The following is a 6,601-nucleotide window of genomic DNA, read 5'->3' as shown; positions in this document are numbered from 1 at the left end:
TTGAACAGACACAGAGTATTACGCACAGACTTGAGATGATGGTTGTCCTGGTGGTATGTGAATGTTCAGATCCACTAACTAAATGGAAACTTGCTTCTTTTTAATTGCAAATTTATACAGTGGTTCTTGAAATGATCAAACAACATTACCCAGGTGTGAGAACACTGTAAAAGTCATTTCTGTATTCTCAGTCTGCTCTCGAAGAGTTCAGATCTGTTAAATGATCAATACAACCCTTTACATTATTTCCTATCGTGTCTGTATTTGATTTAAGACCCACCTTAAGTTCTGCTTTTCTTACTAGGAAAACGGTCAAACCTAAACAGTTGATGGATGTCCGAAATAGTTCAAAGTCCTCTGTGAGGTTCTGATCCAACACCACTGGGTGATTCCTGGCATAGAAAATGTGTCACTTGTGATCTACAGTGGGGAACAAAGTGTCCTTAGGTGTGGGATTCTTCCTTTCAGGCAGTATTGATTGAAAGACAGATGATCTGAAGAGGCCATTAGGAGGATTGAGGAGGGAGGGCAAAGGCAAGGAAAGACTGTGATGATCAGTGCTCTAATCATTATGCCACATGCAGCGCCTGCCTTCAGCATTACCCTTACAGATGCAGATTTATACCCACAGCAAAGTAGGAGTAAAGCAGAATTTACAGCTGTGGTGTGTGCGAAAGCCATGTTCTTTTGGGTTCATCTTGTTTGAACCTGCTTTTTTCTGCCATGTTGAGGGCGGGTTTTGCATTTGTACTAATATACACATGACTGCACGTATGGGTGGGGCTCTGTCACAGTGAATGCAAGAAGACACAATAAAGGCATGCACCTACACTAACATACTGAATTTTAATGATGAGTCTTGGTATCTTATTGGTGCAGGCATTTAGAATGGTGTGTGTGGAGGAAAGATGAGTACAGTAAAGGAGGCTATCTGCAGCTGTTACAAACACCTCCTTTCCTCCTCCTACTTGTCCTACAGCGTGGCGTGTAGCACACTTGCACTTGGGGCTCATCAGACCTAGCCAGATAAAAGCTGCTCAACTCCAGCCGAGAGCTTAATTAAAATGAGGCTGCCATCGCAGAGTGACACCTTTTACAAGCTCCTAACCGCTCAGTGTTCTCCGTTACTGCCAATCCAATTATAGAGCAAAACAATAAAATCGACACAGAGGGAGCTGCAGCAAACAGGCGGGCATAAAAAGAAGGACAGGGAAGCTATTAAAGATTATATGGAGATTTGCTCTGTAGACTGCAGAACAAGATTGTTTAGAGGTTTCATTTTCACAAAAGACGCTTAAGTGAGCATGCCACAGCAAATAAAAACACAGCGTTTTAGTGCGTGTTTGAGAAAGAGCTACTCTAAAGTCAGCATGAACACAGTTTAGATGCATCCTGGGGTTTTTGTTTCCCTGTAGAAGGACATGGCCTCTATGACTTTAGCTCCGAACACACGCCAAGTTGCTGGAGAACACGCATACAGCATGGCTGTTGTCACATTTCACATTTTAACAGCACAGGCAGCACTTTTTTTTAATTTTATTTTTTATCCAGACCCAACAGCTTCACCTTTGGATTGACAGATTGTGTCACAGCTGGACTTGCTACATCTGTTAAACTTCACAAACCACATGTGAGAATTGTGTGGGGTCAAACTTATTAGCTACAACACTCCACGTGGGAGGATGCAATAGGTGGGGTTGGGTCAAAAATAGTTTCATTGGAGAAAAGTGGGCAAATTACAGCAGAAAAATGTGTGCTGGTTGTGGAATAAAAATAAGCTTTTTAAAAAAAAAAGATTTAGATGTTTAATAAATGCAGTTAGTCACAACATGAGACATGGAGATCCCTTTTTAATCTTCAAAAATACAGCTTGCGATGTTGCTCTCAAAATATACATTTGTCAAAATTCAACCTATACTCAGACTTAACCTTCTCTGCATGTTTAGATAGAATTGTTGTAGGACAGAAGATGACCCTAACAGGTGACATTAACCTGTCGGTATGAGAGTGCTGCTTCCTCTCTGCTCCCTCTTCCTCTGACATAGGAAGCAGACCCACCTGCTCCATCACGCTGCCTCTGTGCTCTGTCTGTGTTGGAACTGGCAAGAAATCAATCCCACCTTCATCTGCAGGACACTACTCCCCACCTCACTTTGCTCCTCCTTCATGTGTTACTCCCCCTTCTGGCTGTAAAGTGTCTGTTCTGGACTGAGCACAAGCATGGGTACAGCACAGTGCCTTATCAGAGGAGGCACAAGGGCCCATGGGCACTTTGTTCATCAGTATCAGCCAGCACCAGTTTCAGCACAATGTTCACATCTGTCAAGCCCCCAAAATACATTTAAGACTCTGAATAAGACAACTGAACGGAAAGTAGAGTCACCACCAGCATCATTTTGGGGGCAAAATTCATGTTTAATTGTAGCATTGGTTAATTATGGAATCCTGCGAGTGGAAATAGATACAAAGGATACAGAACATGATTATTTATTATGCAAATGCATTCCATTTTAGACACAATTAAGTGATTAGGAAGCTGCCACTCACTGCTCTCTTTCTTCGTGTCCTTACTTGTCTTTTTCTTTGCTTTTCACCATATTACTGTAATGAAGCCATTACTTCTTCAAGTGAATTTTAATGAGTTTTTAAATAACATTTTAATGAGCTATACATTACCATAAAACATGGATTAGGCTAAATTGAATTGTGTGTGTGTGTGGGAATGCGAATGTACTCTTTGGAAATGTTGAAAGTGTTACAGGAGAGAGGTTCATTAAGAGTTAATTGTATTGTTTCTCAGGAGCAACGCCACACATTTTCCCTGGCCAGCAAAATGGCTCACTGTGGTCTTACTGTCATTACTGTGCTGCTCTGGGGCTTGTTAGGCCACATTAAGGGTGCTGTTTGAAAAATGAGCTTTGAACGAGGCTGCTCTTTAAATAAGGATGTTTGTTTAGCCCTATCTACTCAATCACAGCATGAAGCGCAGTATGAACTATGAGTGTGATGGAATGCGTTCTGTTCATTTGCATTCAGCTCCATCAATTCAGCACCTTTGTACTTCTCACCATCTCCTCAGTTTGACCTTGGCCAGGCATCCTCTTACCATCCGTTGTTGTGTGTCTTTTGTCTCCCCTCTATTTTTCCTCACCATTCTTACCAGAGCACACAAGCCCTGTCTCTTTTCTTCCCTTCAAGGCACTATTAAAGATGCACAATTCATATGGTATCACCACCTTAGACCCCCCCCCCCCCCCACACACACACACACTACTTCTACACCCACCATAATATCACTGCCAGCCATATGATTCCCTTTACCCTCACTATTTTCTTTTTTTTTTTGTTGTTCTATCTTATCTGTGAAAGTGACAGTACTATTTACAATCCCTTAGCTTGGGATTTGCAGATACAGAGAATAGCGGTTGAGATGGTATCGGCCCTGACCATGGTCTGTGGAGAATGGCTGGGTGTGCATGTGCACGGCTTCATCAGCTGAACCTCATCTGCAGTAAGTGCGGCAAGAACACTGACAAGTAAATGGAAGTGAATGAAGGGAAGACCAGGCACAATAATGTGGGTTGGAATGAAATGGTTATAAAAAAAAAAGAGAAATAAATGTCAGCATATGACCTGATGATGATGAAAATAAGGCAGACATACAGTAGAGATATGGTTACAAATTTTGCTAATGATGAGTGGGAGTCGCTCTTCAGCTCTCAGTAGAGGTGTAGCCTTGGGCACTGCCAGACAACCATATTTTTGCAGCTGCTTCTCTGGTCTGACCTGCAACCCCCCTGTGGAGGAATATAGGGGATATGTGTGAAGCTGATGCTTGCCTGCCAGCTGTGAGGCTAATTTCTGCATCTGGATGAGGGGCAAAGGTTAGCTCTGGCCTGTGGGAGGGCAAATGATTCAGTCATAGGAAGCAGAAAAGGTTGCATCCAGACAAATGGGGCATATCCCCTGTCATAGTTGTATATATAGTGCAGTATTACCCTTCTCCTGCCTTCAGCGTCAGCAATAATCCAGAACATCAACGACAGCACATAGAGTAGATTTAGTATGTTTTGTCAAGTGACATATATATTGTCTCTCTTCTCTAAGGGTGAAATTGAAAATAGTGGCATGATAATAGCACTCTGCCAGATAAGTGCAAAGAACACTTGAATAAAAAGATTGTATAGCTTGGAGCAACTTCTGTAAAGCCCTTTTAGTTTGCATGTGCACGGTTTATTTTCTAACCAGAGTGTGCGTATAAGGTGGTGGGTTTTGGTGCCGGGGTATGGCCCCAGGCTTCTAGCTGTTGTGATATCTCTTAGTGTTTCTTGCCCTCTGACCTGCAAAAAAAAATCTGTAAAAGCAAAAAGATTGTTTTTCTAATGTAAATACCGACAGTAAAGTAACAATCGTGCAACTATAGACAAACAGTCACATTTGCAGCATTTAGTAAAGATACTAACCTTTTCTGCTTTTAAAATTATGTCACATTTTGTGCATAGTTTTTATGATGTGAAAGCCAGAAATAGTTGCGTTTATTTTTTTTATTTTTTTTCAGGTTGTGGCAGTGAGTGCAACCTTCCAAAGAAGGATTTGCTCCTGTAGGTGAATATGTTTGTCAGCACTTATCTTGGTATGCAGGCCAGACGCTTCAGTCAAGGTTCCCCACTAATCTCCCCGACAAGCAGTGTCACCCTCCAGTGAGAAATATCTTGGGTTGGCGGAAAAGGGTGGTGAACTATACAAAATGTTATTCCTCATCCTGTCCTTGCAGACCACCTCTGTGTTATGATGCGGCTTGTTTGTGATGTCACACAGCTGTGTCCAGGTGATTTTATTTTGTTTTTGTTTTTTTTTCCACTGGATCTCGGCAGTAAAAATGCTGGTCAATATTCTCACGTATCCATGTTTTTATCAATCCAAAAAAGGTAAAAAAATGAAATTAAATAAACTAGACTTCTATTCTGAAGCTGAAGATGTTTTGCTTCCCATTTGGGAGGGTTTATCAATTCAAAAATGTCTGGTGTGTATGGAGTTCCACTTCCAACCCTTACAGAACTGCATGGGAGGCCTGGTTGTGTACTAGTACTTAGATTCACTTCAGTGTTAAGGCTTCCATCTATTTCCTTGTTCAGAAAAAAAAAAAACGTCTTTAAACAGAGGAGGTTTCCGTTTCAACTTTCAAAAACTTACAAGGCAGCATTAGACCTTAATCCCAGCCAGTTCTTCAACAATTCTCACCTTCAAGCAGGCGCCCCAAACATCTCTCTGAGCCAGGCAGACATAAAGAGCCTATCAAGCCTCCATTTAGCAGTTCCAGTCTAACCTGCAGGTGAATACAGTTCTAAAGCTTGGAAGTCCACTCACTACAGACCTTTTTGAACTGATAAAGCTTCCCAGATGGGAAGTGAAATGTATTTAGCTTCAGCATAGAAGTCCAGTTGTTTATTAATGTTTTGTTGTTGTTGTTGTTGTTTTTTTTACCATTTTTTATCTTCAGTAAAAATGCACACATATTAAAAAAAAGGTTGTAAGCTCAATTGGCCAGATAGATAACAATAAAAAAAAGTTAAATTGTGTCATCTGGACCAGTTTCTTTAAGTGAGAAATGTTTCGTCCCCCATCCAGAGGACTTCTTCAGTCTACTGCCTGCCAACCAGATCTGCCCCATACGTAGCCTTCACTGCTGTGATTCAAGCCAACCTCCACACTTACAAACAGTAGTCCCTTGTTTATCTCGGGGGATCCATACCCTGAAGCCCTGCGATAAGTGAAAAACCGCGAAGTAGGAATAGTACAAGTAGAAAGTAGTAGTTTATTTTAGTATTCACATATAAGGCATTTTAAACCCTTCCCACACTCTTGCAATATTCTAAACAATGCTTCTAATCTCTAAATGCTCTAGAAGAGCAGAGCATGTCATGATGTCTGCTCTCTGCCACCTGCCGGTGCTCTCAGCCACGCCCACTTGTCTGCTGCTGAGCGGAGATCTGACATGCTGCAGGAGGAAGCTTCTCCTTCAGCTGTGGGCTGCACACAGGTTCAGCAGGTGCTAGATAATTTAAAATAATTTATTTTAAATAAAAATGCCATGTCTATTGTGCAGCTCATCCATCATTCAGCCAACTGTGTGTCATGTCCAATCTTACTTTGAAAATCCGCGATAGAGCGAGTATGCGACAAACGAACCTTGAAGTAGCGAGGGACTACTGTACATATCTTCCTACTGCTTTCAGGAACAGGCCTCACCTGCCAATGCAGGGAAACAGGAGTTATGAAGTAACTATTTGTGGGACCTCCACTCTCAACCCCCTGACTATTCCACATCCTGCAACCTGCCTCCCTCCCCTTAAAATTGTGTTGAAACAATAATAGTTGGGGAAAAAAAGAAATCTTCAAATTTTCAATGCTTTATTCCTCGTTGCTTCTTCAATCAAATGATCAAACTCTGATATTCATCAAATAAATTAACAGGTTCTAGACCCAAAGGCAAATTAACATTTCAGACATGGATCCTTTATAGCCCACAGCTGGAACTGACAGATGTTGCACTTGCCAGTGGAGGGATGTAGGTGTATATATATAAAAAGTATATATATAT

Source organism: Nematolebias whitei, chromosome 6 (assembly GCF_014905685.2).
Source record: "Nematolebias whitei isolate Nwh7 chromosome 6, NemWhi1, whole genome shotgun sequence".
NCBI lineage: Eukaryota > Metazoa > Chordata > Actinopteri > Cyprinodontiformes > Rivulidae > Nematolebias > Nematolebias whitei.
The sequence above is the reverse complement of the archived record's forward strand: the minus strand, read 5'-3'. Positions refer to the sequence as shown.